This window comes from Panthera onca, chromosome A3 (assembly GCF_046562875.1).
Source record: "Panthera onca isolate mPanOnc1 chromosome A3, mPanOnc1 haplotype 2, whole genome shotgun sequence".
Lineage (NCBI taxonomy): Eukaryota > Metazoa > Chordata > Mammalia > Carnivora > Felidae > Panthera > Panthera onca.
Window position 1 is genome coordinate 109,240,081 of NC_138341.1, and position 19,289 is coordinate 109,259,369.

A 19,289-nucleotide genomic window follows, 5' to 3' on the forward strand; every position below is an offset into this window, starting at 1 on the left:
GCCATCACCGGTTCTTTGATTTACTCAGTTTCTGTTCCTTATTTTATGCAAGAGAGGTGATTTAGATTGTGACACGCACAGGGAAAAATGCACTCCATTTAATAAGTCCACTCACATCGCCTGTGGTAAACAGACGCGTTCTGTTTATTATTATTCCTGTTCGCATTATTCCTGCTAAGAAATTAGGTAGAGATTTGTCTCATGTAAAAGATGGTCAGGGATGAAGTGATAGAAGGATGGGAGTTAAGGTTTGGGGAACCATCTAAATTATAACCCTGAACTGGGTCACCTTTAAAGTGAAATGGGCACCAGTATTAATTAAGTAGGTCAGTGGGCATAAACCAAGACTGCTGGGAAAAATGGGACATCTAGTCCCCTTGTTATGGGCAAGAGGCCCCACTAAGTTTGTAAGAAAGGAGGTTATAAAACACTGAGACACCCATTGGAAACAGGATTTGGATTGCATACCCCTACTCCAGGGTGGATCACTTAAGTGGGAGGGGACAAGTGGGCAGGAAGGGGAGAAGTCAGAGACTACAGGGATGTGGAACAGTGCCTCCTGATGTTTATGTGAATGAGTGATGTTTATGTGAATGTGGGAGGGAAGTTGAAAGGTCAGCTGGGATGGGAAATGATAGGTCTGGAAAACATGGATGGCCATCCCTTGGGACGATTCAGTAACAGAGAACTGGACTTTGGCCAGTTAGAAAGGAACATTAGGCAAAAATGCTATGGCCATTTTCTATCCATCCAGTCTTACATAATGATTAGGATGACAGTACGTTTAGAGCCTTAGCTTCTTCCTTTGGAGATGGCTTATTGCCAGGTAGACTGGGAGCAGTGAGGCATCTCTCTGAGTCATAGCTGGGCTGGAGCCTGGAGTGAGGTGACCAGATCAGACTGGGCAAGGGGCTGGCTTCCCCCTGGCAGGAGGGACTCTGGAAAGCTTGGTTAGAAGACCCTAAAACTCGGTTGTTTTTTTTCCTCCAAAGAATCCTGTGTCTGCTGGCCACATGCTCTCCCAGCAAGAAAGGGCTCAAAGGCAGAGGATTTCTTAAGGGGATTAGGGAACCAAAAGCAATTGCCCTATGTCCTATTCTGGCTATAATTGCTATGTAGCAACCACCCATAAAACTTAGTGGTTTAAAACAACCACCAGTTCCTTATGCCCATGGATGCTTGTTGGCCAAGGAGGTGAACAGGCACAGTGGGGACTTGGTTTCTCCCATGATGTCTGGGGCCATTGTAGACTCAAAGTCTCAGGGAGACTTGATAGCTGGAGGTTGGAATCACCGAAAGGCTCTTTCACTTGCATGGCTGGCACAGGAGCGGAACACTGGAAAATCAGGTGTGCTTATCAGAATGCCTATGCATGGCTTCTGCACGTGGCCTGGCTTCCCCCCAGCATATTGGTCTCAGGTTTGAAGGAATTCTTACATGGCTTCTTAGGACATGAGAGTTCCAGTGACGGCATGGAACCTGACTTGCAGCTTTCAACCTAGTCTTGGAAATCACATAACCTCGCTTCCACGGTACCCTATTGACCAAAGTAGTCACAGGTCCATCCAGATTCAAGGGGAGGGGACATAGACCCCCTTGGGAGTATGGAGGAGGAGTAGCAAAGGATTTGTGGCCATTTTTTTTTCATAGTTCAATATATTTTTAATATCTGATTTTTCTTTCCAAAGGCAATGTTTGCCAGTTGGGCAGTTGTCTTTTTATTTTTTAATTTATATTTAAATTTTAGTTAATATACAGTGAAAGACTGGTTTCAGGAGTACAATTCAGTGATACATCACTTACATGCAACACCCAGGGCTCCTCACAAGTGCCCTCTTTAATATTCATCACCCATCTTACCTCTCTCACCCACTTACCTCCATCAACCCTCAGTTTGTTCTTTATCCTTGTTTGTTTGTTTGTTTAATTTTTGGACTTTCTCCATAGTTTGGCTATTGTTGATAATGCTGCTGTAAATATCCGGGTGCACACACCCCTTTGAAACTATATATTTGTATCCTTTGGGTAAATACCAAGTCGTACAATTGCTGAATCATAGGGTAGTTCTATTTTTAATTTTTTTGAGGAACCTCCATACTGTTCTCCAGAGTGGCTGCACCAGTTTGCATTCCCGTCAGTGGTGCAAGAGGGTCCCCCTTTTCCTGCAACTTCACCAACACCTGTTGTTTCTTGTGTTGTTAAATTTAGCCATTCCAACAAGTGTAAAGTGGTATCTCATTGTGGTTTTGATTTCTGGTTGCCTGATGATGAGTGATATTGAGCATCTTTTCATGTGTCTGTTATGTCTGGATGTCTTCTTTGGCAAAGTGTCTATTCATGTTTTCTGCCCATTTGTTAACTGGGTTATTTGTCTTTAAAATAAATTACTAGTAAGTGTTTCCTATAGCTTTTGAGACCACCTGGCAGTAGTTACCAGTTAGCTCATCTCATTCAGAGTTCAAAGTCCATGACTGTGACCTTATTTATGATCCTAAGAATGAACCACAGGCCAAGAACTAGTTGACCTTTGGGTCTTTTTTTTTTTTCTTCAATATATGAAATTTATTGTCAGATTGGTTTCCATACAACACCCAGTGCTCATCCCAAAAGGTGCCCTCCTCAATACCCATCACCTACCCTCCCCTCCCTCCCACCCCCCATCAACCCTCAGTTTGTTCTCAGTTTTTAACAGTCTCTTATGCTTTGGCTCTCTCCCACTCTAACCTCTCTCTTTTTTTTTTTTCCTTCCCCTCCCCCATGGGTTTCTGTTAAGTTTCTCAGGATCCACATAAGAGTGAAAACAAAGGTATCTGTCTTTCTCTGTATGGCTTATTTCACTTAGCATAACACTCTCCAGTTCCATCCACGTTGCTGCAAATGGCCATATATCATTCTTTCTCATTGCCACGTAGTACTCCATTGTGTATATAAACCACAATTTCTTTATCCATTCATCAGTTGATGGACATTTAGGCTCTTTCCACAATTTGGCTATTATTGAGAGTGCTGCTATAAACATTGGGGTACAAGTGACCCTTATGCATCAGTACTCCTGTATCCCTTGGATAAATTCCTAGCAGTGCTACTGCTGGGTCATAGGGTAGGTCTATTTTTAATTTTCTGAGGAACCTCCACACTGTTTTCCAGAGCGGCTGTACCAGTTTGCATTCCCACCAACAGTGCAAGAGGGTTCCCGTTTCTCCACATCCTCGCCAGCATCTATAGTCTCCTGATTTGTTCATTTTGGCCACTCTGACTGGCGTGAGGTGATATCTGAGTGTGGTTTTGATTTGTATTCCCCTGATGAGGAGCGACGTTGAGCATCTTTTCATGTGCCTGTTGGCCATCCGGATGTCTTCTTTAGAGAAGTGTCTATTCATGTTTTCTGCCCATTTCTTCACTGGATTATTTGTTTTTTGGTTGTGGAGTTTGGTGAGCTCTTTATAGATTTTGGATACTAGTGTGGCCATATTTTAAAACTGCCATAATAGAGTTGGTGGTCTGGCCTATAAGATTCTTATGGGCTCTCATTGTCCTCATGAACAGCACTACGGGTAGGCAGCCCACAGGAGGAAGCTTTTACAAATGGCCCTACATCATTCTTTATCCCAACCTCATTCACAATTGCCTCCCCCATCACGGCAACTACCATACCCCATTATGAACAAGAAAGGTGATTTTCTAGATTGGTGGGGAGTGGAGTTTAAGGTCTGTCCTCTAGTGCTTCATCTTGTGGCCTCTCGGGCACCTGCTGTGCTGAAGTTCACAGCACTGTCAAGTCATTTTTGAGAATCTCCCTTTGCACCCCATCTGTCCTGGCTCCAAGGTATTGTCAATGTCATATAGATCCTTCTCAGCAAATATGAAGAAGCTAAGGAAGTCAAAGTCTAAATTCACTTGTTTGCAAAAGGAGAATTATTTCATTCAACGACCAACTTATAGAGCACCTAGTGTGAATTATACAGTTACAGTGTCTGACCTCAGACATCAAAGGGGAGCACGGGGAGCCACATAGAAAGTGATCAAGTCATGCAGGGCCTAAGAGCTCATGACGAGGTATTTAGATTTTAATTAGATGTGACAGGAAGCCCTTGGAGATTAAGCAGGGAAATGATATGATCTGATTTAAGTTCTTAAAAGACCACTCTGGTTGTTGTGTGAGGTCTCAGGGGGAAAAGTGGAAACAGGGCCCGGAAGGTGGCTCTTGTCGTGGTCCAGGGGAGATAAAATGGTGGTATGATCTAGGGTAGTAGTAGAGGAGGTGTTTTAACTGACATGGTAAAAAATGGACAAAGACCAAGTTTTAGAGGGCCCAGGTGTTAGAGAAGTTCCTTCCATGTCAGATACGTTGAATTTGAGATGCCTGTGTCACCCCCAGATGGATACGCCTGGGGATTCTGGAGTTTGGGTGGGTTGGTGCTGAAGATGTGCATTTAGAAGTTGTCAGTAGGTAGATCATTAGCAAAGTCACAGGCTTGGATAACATCTAGGGTGGGGGGAAGGTGTGGCCAGGGAAAAGAAAAGGAATCCGCTCTGAACTGCCAAGAACTCTGGAAGTTTTCGATCAGCAGTTCTCCGTGGTTAGCGTGAGTCACCTAGGGGACTGGATAAAACACAGGTCCCTGGGTCCCACCCTGGAGATTCTGATCGGTACACGTGGGATGGGGTCCAAGGATCTTCGTTTCTCACAGGTTCCCAGGTGCTGGTGCTGCACCACACTTGGAACTAGAGAGATCGTAGCTGGCAAGATAGACTGAGGAGTGAGAGCCAGTGAGGCAGAAGGAAATCAAGAAGGTCCCAGAAGCTGAGAGAGGAGAGTATTTCAAGAAGGCAGGAGTCAGCTGCTGTGACCAAATACAGTGGCAACAGGAAAGAGCTCGCTGGATTTGGTGACATAAAAGTCATTACTGGGGACTTGATGGGAGCAGTTTTGATAGAGTGATGGGGATAGACGTAAACTAAAGAGGGAATGAAAGTCACAGGCATAAAAGGCACAGCACAGAGTATGTAGTCAGTGGCCTTGTAACGGCATTGGGGGGTGACAGATGTAGCTACGCTCCTGGTGAGCACAGCATGATATATGGACTCGTCAGATCGCTCTGTTGTACGCCTGAAACGAACGTAACGTGTCGGCTCTACTTCAATAATAATAATAAAAAAAAGGTTTTTAATTAAAGGTGAGGGGATGAGATTTTAGGGTCTAGGGTTAAGGTTTTTTGGAAGGCCCTGCCCGTGTTCTGATGGCATCTCTCCCTGTGTCCCCTGGGGCCATGGTCCTACTGGGCCACTGCCTCCTTTTTAACCGAAGCTCTACTCAGGCAGTTCCCTCAGCCCCAAATTCCTTCACCCCCTCTGCTGTGGGGTTCTAGCTCAAATGGGTCCCCTTCTGTGGAATCTTCCCGTGTCTGCCCCCCACCCTGCCAAACTCAACTGCCTTCCTCCTGCCCCAGCAGTGACTGGTTTGTGCCATCCAGCCCCACTTTGAACTGCCCTGGTATTTCTCTGAAATCAAGTTCAACTTGATTTCTCTGTTGGTCTTTAGGAAGGTTGTAAATTCCTTGAGAGGAGAGCCTCAGGACCTTATAGAAGGAAACTCAGCTGAACTTGAACGTCATCCTGAGTATTACCCTCTCCCATTTCCTCTGATGGCTCTGGTCTCGTTTCCCCTCAACTCCAACAGAATTTTCTGTTCTCTCTTTCTGTCTAGCCATGTGTGAGGTATCCCAGCTACCCAAACCAACACTTCGTGTCACCTAGTATCCTTGCCACACTCGGGTCCTTCACTTGCTTTGTTCTGCATCACAGATTTGGCAGAATCAACTGTCTGATTTTGTCAGCATTTCATTGTCTCCCACCAGGCCCGGCTTCTGACTCGTTCCTTTGTTCTGGAAACTGGAGACTTCCTGTGTTTCTACTGGCAGTTCCTTCCCCATTGGTAATCTTTCTCGTCACCGGTTAAAATAATTCTAACATCCAATTTCAATGTGTGTGTGTGTGTCTGTGTGTGTAGTGGGTGGGTGGGGGTGGGTGTTTTCCTGCCACCACCAAGCAATTCTCTAACCCCACCAGGGCGTCCTATAGTTCAACTTGATTCTGACACAGTCTGCCTGGAGATCACATCAGGTCCCCCAGGTTAAGGGCTCGGTCCTGCAGGAATGACCGCTCCCTCCAACCCCCGCCCTTCAGATGCCAGCTGCAAGTCCGGTTGTCCCCTGAGCTTCTGACTGACCGCTACAGACAACAGGTCCTAACCATCCCCTTGCTGGAATGGTCACAGAACTCACAGTAACATTTTACTTACGAGATCACAGTTTATTATAAAAGGATATCACCCAGGAACAGCCAGACGGAAGCGATGCATAGGACAAGATTTGGGGAAGGGTGTGGGGCTTCCATGCTCTGAACGCACCACTTTCCCCGGATATCCATGCATTCACCAACCCGGAAGCTCTCTGAACCCGGTTCTTTTGGGGTGTGATGGAGGCTTCATTAAGTAGGGATGGCATTAAATCACTGACCGATGGTGATCATTCAACATCCCAGCCTTGCCTCCCGTTGCCCTTATCTCTCAGAAAATTTTAAGGGCTTTGGGGGCTGTGAGCCAGGATCTGTGAATGAAGGCCAGATGTATATTGCTTTTAAATCTGAGGTTGCACTGATGGAGAGGCGGTTTCCAAATATATTTTGAGTGCTCTAAAGTTTTACTGACATTCAAGACCTTCAGCTCTTGTCTAAGTGGGGGCGGGCAGCGAAAATAAAGAAGCATTTATATGCACTACTGGGTATTTACCCCCCCAAACACAAAAACACTGAGTCAAAGGGGTATGTGTAGCTCTATATTTATAGCAGCTTTATTTATTTATTTATTTATTTATTTACACCCAAGGTAATTAGCATATAGTGCAGCAATGATTTCAGAAGTAGATTCCACTGATTCATCCCCTACGGATACCACCCAGTGCTCATCCCAACAAGTGTCTCCCTTAATGCCCCTTGCCCATTTAGCCCATCGCCCCACCCACAACCCCTCCAGGAACCCTCAGTTTGTTCTCTGTATTTAAGAGCCTCTTATGTTTTGTCCCCTTCCCTGTTTTTGTATTATTTTTGCTTCCTTTCCCTTATGTTCATCTGTTTTGTATCGTATATTCCTCATATGAGTGAAGTCATATGATACTTACCTTTCTCTGACATATATTTATGTATTTATTTTAAATGTTTATTTATTATTTTTGAGAGGGAGAAATAGACAGAATGTGAGCGGGGGAGGGGCAGAGAGAGAGGGAGACACAGAATCTGACCGAAGCAGGCTCCAGGCTCTGAGCTGTCAACACAGAGCCCGATGCGGGGCTCAAACTCACGAACCGTGAGATCATGACCTGAGTCGAGGTCAGACACTTAACCGACTGAGCCACCCAGGTGCTCCTCTGACTAATTTAGCTTTGCAAAATACCCTCTAGTTCCATCCATGTAGCTCCAAATGGCAAGATTTCATTTCTTTTTGATTACCGAGTAATACTCCATTTTATATGTATACACATCTTCTTTATCCAGTTATCCGTCAACGGACATTTGGGCTCTTTCCATACTTTGGCTATTGTTGATAGTGCTGCTATACACATTGGGGTGCTTATGCCCCTTTGAAACAGCACACCTCTATCCCTTGGATAAATGCCTAGTAGTGCAATTGCTGGGTCATAGGGTAATTTTATTTTTAATTTTTTGAGGAACCTCCATACTGTTTTCCAGAGTGGCTGCGCCAGTTTGCATTCCCACCAGCAGTGCAAAAGTGATCCTCTTTCTCTGCATCCTCGCCAACATCTGTTGTTGCCTGAGTTGTTCATGTTAGCCATTCTGACGGCGGTGAGGTGGTATCTTGGTGTGGTTTTCATTTGTATTTCCCTGATGAGGAGTGACGTGGAGCATTTTTTCATGTGTCTCTTAGCCACCTGGATGTCTTCTTTGGAGAAGTGTCTATTCATGTCTTTTGCCCATTATAGCAGCGTTATTTATAATAGCCAAGATATGGAGGCAGCCCAAGTGTCCACTGATAGACGAATGGATGAAGAAGATGTGGTAGGAGCTGGGGAAGATGGCAGAGTAGGAGGACCCTAAGCTCACCCCATCCCATGTGTGCAACTAGATGTCATCCACGAGCAATCTGAAGACAGGCAGAACAAACTCCACAACCAAATAGAGAGAAGAAGCTGCATCTGAAGAGTTAGGAAGGGCACAAAGGCAGTGGGAGGCTGCTCATAGGAGGGAGGGAGGAGCACCCACAGAGAGGGCAGAGAAAAGGGCCTTCACGCCAGGAAGCCCACTTGGGGAAGACAAATCTCCATAATATTTGGCTTAGAAAACCAGAGAGGCTGGGTGTGCCTGGGTGGCTCAGTGGGTTGAACGTCTGACTTTGGCTCAGGTCATGATCTCACGGTTTATGGGTTCGAGCCCTGCGTGGGACTCTGTGCTAACAGCTAGGAGCCAGGAGCCTGCTTAAGAGTCTGTGTCTCCCTCTCTCTCTCTCTCTGCCCCTCCCCCGCTCACACTGTCTCTCCCTTTCAAAAATAAATAAACATTAAAAAAATTAAAAGAAAAGAAAAGAAAACCAGAGAGGCCAAGTTCTGTGAGTTTGTATCAGCAGTGGGACTTTAAGCCTGGAGCTTTAAGAGTCAGCTGACTCAGCACTGGTCTAGCAGGGAGGGTGAGCGATGGCTGGGTTGCTGCCCTTAAAGAGAGAGAAGCTTGCATGGAGAGGTGACTTAAAACAGCAGTTAACGCTGCCAGGGGCAAACAGGAGACATATCTGTTCGTACTGATTTCAGAGCGTGTTGAGGGACTTCTCTGGAAATGAGGGAGCCAGCGGGCACTATTTTCTCCTCCCACTCCCCAGCATAAGCACAGACACGTCTGTAGGAGACCGGGCGGCACAGACACTTGATACCTAACCTGCTGGCAGTGCATCTTGCTTACAAGGTCTCCTGAGGACTCACTCTCTCTAAGTCTGGGCTCAGGGAAAATTATTTTAAAGCCACATGAACCCTATCCAGCCACGGTGCACAGGCCACCGTGCTGTGCATGCTTCACCCGGCTATGGCCCCAAAAGCCATCTTGCTGCCCAGCCCCCAGATGCTCCCAGGCTTCAGGGGATCCAGCCAAGGACTAGCGGTCCAGCACAAGTTTTGCTAACATTACCACCCAGCCTCCAATTTCCCCTGCCAGCATGCCTTCTCAGAGCTGGCCTGCTTGGATCTCACTAACGCCAGAGAGCAGGTACAGCTCACAGCAAGCAGGGAGTCAGGGCAGACAGTGAAAGGAAAAGCGACTCAGACACAAAAGCAGGGTATACACAATACACATAGGATACTCTCCCAAAGTGCCAGGTTTCGGTGAATAGGGGACACTGCGTTGCAGGGCCTTCCGGGACCTTTTCTTCCTAAAGTCACTATTTGCAAGAGCAGAAGACAGAGCTGACTTTCCTAATAACAGAAACAGACACAGAGAGGCAGACAAAATGAGGAGACAGGGAATATGTCCCAGATGAAAGAACAAGACAAAATCATAGCGAGAGATCTAAATGAAATGAATGCAAGTAATACATCTGATAAGAATTTAAAGCAATGACCATAAAGACGCTTTTTGGACTTGAGAAAAGAGTGGAGGACCTGAGTGAGACCCTTAACAGAGAGATCAAAAATAACATATCAGGGGGCGCCTGGGTGGCTCAGTCGGTTAAGCGTCCGACTTCGGCTCAGGTCATGATCTCGTGGTCTGTGAGTTCAAGCCCCGCGATGGGCTCTATGCTGACAGCTCAGAGCCTGGAGCCTGCTTCGGATTCTGTGTCTCCCTCTCTCTGACCCTCCCCCCTTCATGCTCTGTCTCTGTCTCAAAAATAAATAAACGTTAAAAAAAATTTAAAAAAATAACATATCAGAAATGAAGAGCTCAATAAATGAAATTAAAAGTTTACTAGATGGAATAAATAAATAGTAGATTATAGGAAGCAGATGAGCATATTAGGGACCTGGAAGATAGAGTAATTGAAAACAATGAACAGGTGAGAGACAAGCAAATACTGCAGAATGAGAATAGACTTAGGGAACTTAGTGACTCCATTAAGCATAATAACATTCACATTATAGGGATCCCAGAAGAAGGGGGCAGGGCAGAAAATGTATTGAAGAAATAATAGCTGAAAACTTCCCGAATCTGAGTTTGGGGGCAAGGAACCAGATTCAGGGGGCACAGAGATCTCCCACCACATTCAACTCAAAGAGAACCACACCAAAACACATAGTAATTAATTTTTTTTAAACATTTATTTATTATTAAGAGGCAGAGAGACAGAGCATGAGAAGGGGAGGGGCCGAGAGATGGGGAGACACAGAATCTGAAGCAGGCTCCAGGCTCTGAGCTGTCAGCACAGAGCTCATCGTGGGCCTCGAGATCATGACCTGAGCCGAAGTCCAACTGACTGAGCCACCCAGGCACCCCAAAACACATAATTAAAATAGCAAAAAAAAAAAAAAAAAAAAAAAAAATAGTGATAAATAATCTTAAAGATTTCAAGAGAAAAGAAGATTTACATACAAAGGAAACCCCATAAGGCTATTGCCTGATTTTTTAGCAGAAACTGTGCAGGCCCGAAGGGAGTAGCAATAGATATGCAGAAAAAAAAAAAGAAGGAATCCAAGTATATCAAGTATATCACTAAAGAAAACCAGCAAACCATAAAAAAGAACAAGAGAAGAAAGGATCAGAGAAAAGCTACTAAAGCAATCACAAAACAAGTAACAAAATGGCAAAAAATACACATGTATCAATAATTTCTTTGAATGTAAATGGAATAAATGCCCCAAGCAAAAGACATAGGGTGACAAAAGTGGATAAAAAAAAAAAAACAGGGCCCCTCTGTATGCTGCCTACAAGAGACTCATTTCAGACCAAAAGACACCTACAGATTGAGAGTGAGGGGATGGAGAAACATTTATCATGCAAATGGATGTCAAAAGAAAGCTGGAGTAGCAATACATATTTTGGACAAAATAGAGTTTAAAACAAAGACTGTAACAAGAGACAAAGAAAGACACTATATAATAATAAAGGGACAATCCAACAAGAAGATTTAACAATTGTAAATATTTATGCACCCAACATGCAAGCACACAAATACATAAAACTGTTAATAACAAACATAAAGAAACTAACTGATAATAATACAATAACAGTAGGGGACTTTAACTTCCCACTTCCATCAATGGACAGATTATCCAAACAGAAAATCAACAAGAAAACAATGGCTTTGAATGATTCACTGGAATAAATGGATTTAACAGATATATTCAGAACATTCCATCCTACAACAGAATACACATTCTTTTCAGGTGCACGTAGAACATTCTTCAGAATAGATCACATTATTAGCTCACAAAACTAGCTTCCACCAATACAGAAAGATCAAAGTCATACCATGCATCTTTTCTGACCACAGTGCTATGAAGCTGGAAGTCAATCATAAGAAAAAATCTGGAAAGTCCACAAATACATGGTGTTGAGTAACATGCTACTAAACTATGAATGGGTCAACCAAGAAATCAAATAAATAAAAAAGTACATGAAAACAAATGAAAATGAAAGCACAACAGTACAAAACCTTTGGGATGCAGCAAAAGCAGTTCTAAGAGGGAAATTTATATCAATACAGGCCTACCTCAAGAAGAAAGAAGAATCTCAAATAAACAAACTCATCTTACACCTAAAGAAGCTAGAAAAAGAACAACAAACAAAACCTAAAACCAGCAGAAGGAAAAAATAATAAAGATTAGAGCAGAAATATGGGGTGCCTGGGTGGCTCAGTTGGTTAAGTGGCCAACTTCGGCTCAGGTCATGATCTCACAGTTCGTGGGTTTGAGCCCCATCTTTGGCTCTGTGCTGATGGCTCAGAGCCTGGAGCCTGCTTTGGATTGTGTCTCCCTCTGTCTGCCCCTCCCCCACTCACACTCTGTCTCTCTCTCTCTCAAAAATAAATTTAAAAAAACATTAAAGATTAGAGCAGAAATAAATCATATAGAAACTAAAAAAAAAAGAGTAGAACAGATCAGGGAAACCAGGATCTTGTTCTCTGAAAAAAAGTCAACAAAAATGATAGACCTCTAGCCAAACTCATTAAGAAAAAAAGGGAAAGGGCTCAAGTAAATAAAATCAAATAAATACATAATAAAAACATAAAATCACAAATGGGAGAGGAGAAATAACCAACACCACAAAAATACAAACAATTATAAAAGAATATTATGAAAAACTATATGCCAACAAATTGGACAACCTAGAAGAAATAGATAAGTTTCTAGAAACATATAACCTACCAAAACTGAAACAGGAAGAAATAGAAAATTTGAACAGACTAATTACCAGCAAAGGAATTGAATTGGTAATCAAAAACCTCCCAACAAACAAAAGTCCAGGACCGTATGGTGTCACGGGTGAATTCTACCAAACATTTAGAGGAGTTAATACCTATTTTTCTCAAACTATTCCAAAAAATAGAAAAGGAAGGAAAACTTCCAAGTTCATTCTGTGAGGCCAGCATCACCCTGATACCCGATACCAAAACCACGAAGACAACAAAAACAAAAAACCCACAAAAAACTACAAGCCAATATCTCTGATGAGCACAGATACAAAAATCCTCTACAAAATACTAGCATACAGAAACCAACAATACATTAAAAAAAAAAAAAAAAAAAAAAGCATTCACCATGATCAAGTGGGATTTATTCCTGAGTTGCAAGAGTGGTTCAATATTCGCAAGTCAATCAACATGATACATCACATCAATAAGAGAAAGGATAAGAACCATATAATCATATGTTGGTGAGGATGTGGAGAAAAAGCAAACCTCATGCACTGTTGGTAGGAATGTAAACTGGTAGAGCCAATGTGGAAAACAGTATGGAGTTAAAAGTTAAAAAAAAAAAGTTAAAAATAGAACTACCATCGGATCTAGTAATCACACTACCAGGTATTTAACCAAAGAATACAAAACCACTAATTCAAAGGGATACACGTACCCCGATGTTTATAGCAGCATCATTTACAATAAGGCAAGCTATGGAAGCAGCCCAAGTGTCCATAGATTGATGTATGAATGGATAAAGATGTGATATAGGTACAATGGAATATTATTCAGCCATAAAAAAGAATGAAATCTTGTTATTTGCAACAACATGGATGGACTTAGAGGGTATAATACTAAGTGAAATAAGTCAATCAGAGAAAGACAAATACCATATGATTTCACTCATGCTGAATTTAAGAAACAAAACCAACAAAGGCAAAAAAGAGAGAGAGGGTGTGTGTGCAGCAGAGAAGCCAAGAAACAGACTCTCAACTTTAGAGAGGATGTGGGTGAGGCATGGGTGAAAAGATGGGGAAAAAAAAGAAGGATTTATAAAGGAAGTGAATTTCCTCTTTGGTTTTCTTCTCTTATCTCTGCTAACACAAACATGGTTTGCTTCTGCTGTAATTACCCTTGAGGTTGTTTTCACCTACATTACGAATGGACCTTGCTTTGGGTGGGTTCCTGTAAATGTGCACGTAATTTGAGATTTTGGTGGGGAATAAAAGTGTGAAAATATGTCAAAAGCGTATTAACCGTTCCAACAATCATTTTGCAAGACAAATCCCTCCTTCACCTATTTGTGGATCCATATTCTCAGATGCTGGTTTGCCAGGCACATTTTCTAGTACCCTTCACATCACGGTCACGCCTCCTCCGAAATCACCACTTGTATCCTGGGCTTCCCCAGGACTCTCCCAGGACTCTGGCAGCCGCCTCTGTGCCTTTCCCCTCAGCTGGAACTTTCTCTTTTTGCTTTGAGTATTTCCAGCCAGGGCCAGCTTCCAGGCCTGTTGCGCTGACCACATGTTCTTCTCCTCAGAGTCCATGGTGTAATTTCTTGTTGGTGCTGGTGCATTAATATTCTAAGTCTGCACCAGTGGAACCCTCTCCCAAATGATATGCTGTCTCTTGTTCTCGGAAACTCCGTGCACTTGTCCTGTGGTATTTTCTTGAGAGGCACATAGAGATTTTAATTGTTTGAATTTTCTGGTGAACTATTATTTCTTTGAATGGCACTTTATGGCAAGACTGAACTGAACGGGGTGGGGCGGGGGCCTGGCTTTAGGTCACTTGTAATGGTTAGGCAGAAAGCCAGGCAGGAGCGACAGGAGGAAGGACCTTAGGCTCTCACCGAGGACCTCCCAGGGACCACCCCATTGCATCCATCTAGGAGTCGCTTTGTGGTTACAACATCCTGGCCCAGGAAGAGCTACGTTTGTGGTGTTTGTTGCCCTTGTGTAGAAAGCAGACCCTTGTCCTTACTTGACCTCTGTCTCTAGAGTGGAAATAATGCTGTGGTTTCCTATCCCATGCAGGTATTCAGCATACATCTTGGGAAAGGACATGTTAGTTGGCTAGTTATTACATAACCCAGGCCTGTTGCCAAATGTTGTCAAACGTTGCCATCCTAGGACCCACCCAAGAGAAAAAATTAATACCAGCCGGCATCCCAGAGGTTCCCGGCCTTTGTCTCTCTTGACTGGCCCCCTCTTCCCTTGGAGTGTCAGTGAATAAAGCATCGCCCTGCTTTCCTTCCATTTTGCTGTCCTGTAATTCTTTACTGCAGCGGTGAAAAGAATCAAGGCATCTCTCCTTTCCATCTCATTCTCCGTAACCTTAATTCCTTGCCTGGGGCAGCAATGGAAAATGCCAGAAAAAATTTTAATCAGTGACATTTGGAAAAAAAAAAAAAAAAACAAACAAAAAAAACCCCAATGACACACAAAAAAACAGTTCATATTGTGGAAACAAAACTGAAGATCAAAATGAACAATCTGAACGTAAAAATGGTTGGAGGCTATGCCAAAACTCATTCTTGATGGTGTTTGTTCTTTTTCCTTTTGAATGAAGTAAAAGAGACCAGCCAGGACTGGAAATGGTCCCATTCCCAGCTCCCAGAAGCTGTCTGAAGAATTACTCTGAAAACTCTGGTTTTACTTAACCGACTCAGCCGTGCAGGTGCCCTGCCAACCAGATCTTCTAAACCAATCAGTTCCTCCCTTTCCCTTTTTTATGATCTAAATATTAAGAAATTTTTTCTTGCAAAAGCAATGTTTTCTATATACCATATACAGAGAAACTAGAATTTTGTGTAGAAAATATTAGTATAAAGGAAATAAAACTCTTACTATCCCCACCCTTTTCAAATTACTTCTATGTGTGTACGTAAATTTTGCTTGCCCAAATACAATCATCATTTTTGGACAAGTAACCTCCCCTCCCCCACACTCCATGTAACAATAGCTTGTGCAATAGCATATTTACCTAGCACTCTCTTCCTGTAGCTGAGAAGAGCATCCTTGCAATTAAATAAGCTGCCAGGGGTAGAATTGTGCAAAAGAAGGGCACACTGCTAGGCTTCTGAAGTATGCAGCCAGAGCGGTTGTACCAATTTACACTCCCACAAATGTGTGTTCTGAATTCCCCAGCACGGTATTACATTTCTTTCCCCTCAATCATTGCCAACTGGATAAGTGGAAATGGCATTTAATTATTTTAATGAATGATTAAGGCTTGTTGATCGCTCTAAAATTAAAATGTGAAATCCTGGCTTCTACAAAGAGGCTCACGGGACAAAGTAAAGAGGACACATTTCCTAACAAACTTCTAAGTCGTTGCCTCTTGGTTTCTTGGTCTCTTTGCTTGTTCTTACTTGTCCGAGGAACCCAGCTACTCCTACAATTGATTTTACATCCTGTTTTTCTGATAATCCTTATGAATGTTGTTGTACTCAGCCTGGAATAGTCTAGATAGCTTCCCTTATAAATGAGTCAGATACGTGGAAGTATGATAGAAAGTAGAATGGGAACTATAGCAAGCCAAGAATTTCTTTCCTGATCAGATCTCATGAGAGATTGTCTTCTTTCTCTTTGAAATTCCTTTTCCTTTTTGTGAAATGTACTTTTTCAGTACAATGTTTCCTCTTTCAATGGGTCTTTATTTACAAGAAACTGTGTGTCCAGTGTGGCAATTCAGTTGCACACTCCTGCTCCATTTCTTTTTCTTCTAAAGAATAGGGACTAAGAAATTAGGAAGAAAAAGGAATTTACATTCTTATTGGTATTTTCCAACTTTCTTAGACTTTGGTTCTGACACAGTGGTATGGAGGTATTCTTTTTTTTTTTTTTTTTTAACGTTTATTTATTTTTGAGACAGAGAGAGACAGAGCATGAACGGGGGAGGGTCAGAGAGAGGCAGACACAGAATCCGAAACAGGCTCCAGGCTCTGAGCTGTCAGCACAGAGCCCGACGCGGGGCTTGAACTCACGGACCGCGAGATCATGACCTGAGCCGAAGTCGGCCGCATAACTGACTGCGCCACCCAGGCGCCCCGGTATGGAGGTATTCTTATGCACACCGTTTTTCTGTCTACTGGCCAGAATTGTTCTATTTCTTCCCAGGAATTTGTAAATGTAAATGTAAATGTAAATTTAATTAATTAATTAATGATTTGAGAGAAAATGAAGGAGAGCACAAGCGGCGGGGGGGGGGGGGGTGGGGAGAGAGAGAGAGAGAGAGAGAGAGAGAGAGAGAATTTTAAGGAGGCTCTATGCTCAGCACAGAACTTGACTCAGAGCTCAATCCCATGACCCTGGAATCATGACCTAAGCCTAAATCAGGAGTCAGATGCTCAACCAACTGAGCCACCCAGGCGCTCTGTAAATGTAAATTGTATGTAACAAAACCACAATATTATTCAGATAGGAAGTCACATTCCTGTATGACCATCTGATAATTATCATAAGAGGGACCCAGTTGGAGTTATTTTTCTTTTCTTTTCTTTTTTTGGAGTTATTTTTCTAATGATATTGCTGGATTTATTTTAATTTTCTTGTCCCAGGGACACATTGGCAAGGAGGTCCAGGGTGGTCAGGGAAGCAGATTTTGCCCGGGAATTGAATTAATTTGGCCCGCACAGACCTCCAGGCCTTTTCTAATCTTTAGGAAGAGCGGTACATCAAAATGAGTCCTAAAATTCCTGATAGAACGAAAAGATAAATGTGGAAGATGACAGCGTCAGGACTGACTTCATAAAAGAAATCCTCAGATCAAAATATCAGCTTTAACTGTGGTGTTTACAGCTGCATATTCCACTTGGTAGCTACTTAAGCCACAAGGGCCATTTACATTTAGATTAATACAAGGGGTGCTTGAGTGGCTCAGTTGTTAAGCGTCTGACTTCAGCTCAGATCATGGTCTCATGGTTCGTGAGTTTGGCCCCGAGTGGGGCTCTGTGCTGACGGCTGGGAGCCTGGAGCCTGCTTCGGGTTCTGTGTCTCCCTCTCTCTCTGCCCCTCCCCTGCTTGTGCTCCGTCTCTCTATCAAAAAAAAATAAAATAAACAACAAAAAAATTTTTATTTAGATTAATACAAATTAAATGAAACTAAAATTCAGGTCCTCAGTCACACCTGCCACGCATTTCAAGAGCTCAGTAGTAGCTCCACGTGGCTCGTTCTGGTTGAGTAACTTTTATTCTTGAATAGAAAGTCTCCAGAAGTGACATGCATTTATGCTAATGCCCAAACACTTGTGAGTTTAGACTGTCGTTCAGGAACAATTTTTGGCAAAACTCCAGAGGAGGAGGAATGTACTTCCCCCCACCCACTGATGTTGGGGCTTGTTCGTGTAAATTACAATGTGTCCAGAGACTTGAAATGTGTTCCCCTTCTTGCTCTCCCGTCTCCGTCGTCTCCATCGTGAGAAGAGCCTGCCTTGTGCTGTAGCTCTCGGTTCAAAGGAGATGAAACACTTTTGGACTTAGTAAAGATCCAAACCCGTTAAACCCATTCTGTCGGTCCAATCCCAGCTGACCCGCAGCTGTGTGAGTAAAAAATAAATATTTTTGTGTTGGATGCCACCGAGCTTTGGGCGGTTTGTTACACAGCATTACTATTGATGTGTGAACTGATATCATGCTATTCACTCGTCTTTTTTGTAGAAATTGTTCTCCCTGCTTTGAATATTCTCCCCTTCTTCGTCCACTGGGAGAAATCCTTGGGATACTTGCAGGTCCACATTCAAATATCACACCTGCTATGAAATCTTCCTGGATTTGTTTTGTCCACCATATAAATATAGGAAAATATTCTGTTTTCTGTTTTTAGTGCAACATGCTTATGTATGTATCTTCTTTTGTTCACCTGTCACTAACATACCCCTGCCTGCCAGGCACGACACAGGGTAATGGAGATACAAACCAAATGTAACCAGTGTCTTCACGCACCTAGTGAACTTTTTCTTATACATCTAGTACAGCCTTTTTATTATACGGTGTTATAACTTTTTTTTTTTTTTTTCATTCTGAACTCCATAGAGATAAGGATCATATTTTATTCCTCTTCCATCCTTGGGAATACATTTACCAAGTCAATACATTTTGAAACTATTTTGCTTATAATTTGACTTCCCATTTTTACCAAAGTTATGCATGCTAGTTTACAGAATCAAATAGTTCCACAGTATTTTCGAGAAAATGAGTAGGACTCCAACCTACTCCTTTTTCTTAGGAGCAAATATTTTCATCTCCTTTAGGTATTATTTTTGGTATTTATCCCTATATTCCTAATAACACACTTCCATTGCTACTTCTTGATTTTTCAATTGCAAACATTACCTTCTGACATCCTATTATAGAAAATGAAAATTTATGTCTCTTTGCCTTTCCAATCTCCCACATTCAACCTTACTCTTCCTGTCCCTTACCCCATTATTCCAGTAAAGATATATTATAATTTTACATAGGTCAGGTTTTTATATTGCCATGATCTGAAAATTTTACTCACAAAGGAGCCATGTAGTAAGCTAGGATTATTTTTCCTCTCCTGTTCAACCATGTGTTTTCTTAGAGTTAACAATTGCATATTGTTTCTTTTTATTTCTTGTAATACCATGAATCCAGCCCCCAAACGCTTCTCTAATTGTCTAAATCTCTCAATGCATTCAGATACATCATAATTTCCTTTTTCCTGAAAAAGACTCTCCTGTAGTTTGCTGACTGCTCTTGTCTGCACACCCACTTTCCTGAATTCTTTCTCCTCCACCATCCTGAGGATTTCCTTAGCCTCTCCCATGCTGGGTCTCCTCTTTTGGTGCCCCTTGTCTTTCTCTTCCTTGGTTTATTCTCTCATTTTGGTGGAGTACATTGTAAGGACAAATAAAAATGAAAAATAGAGG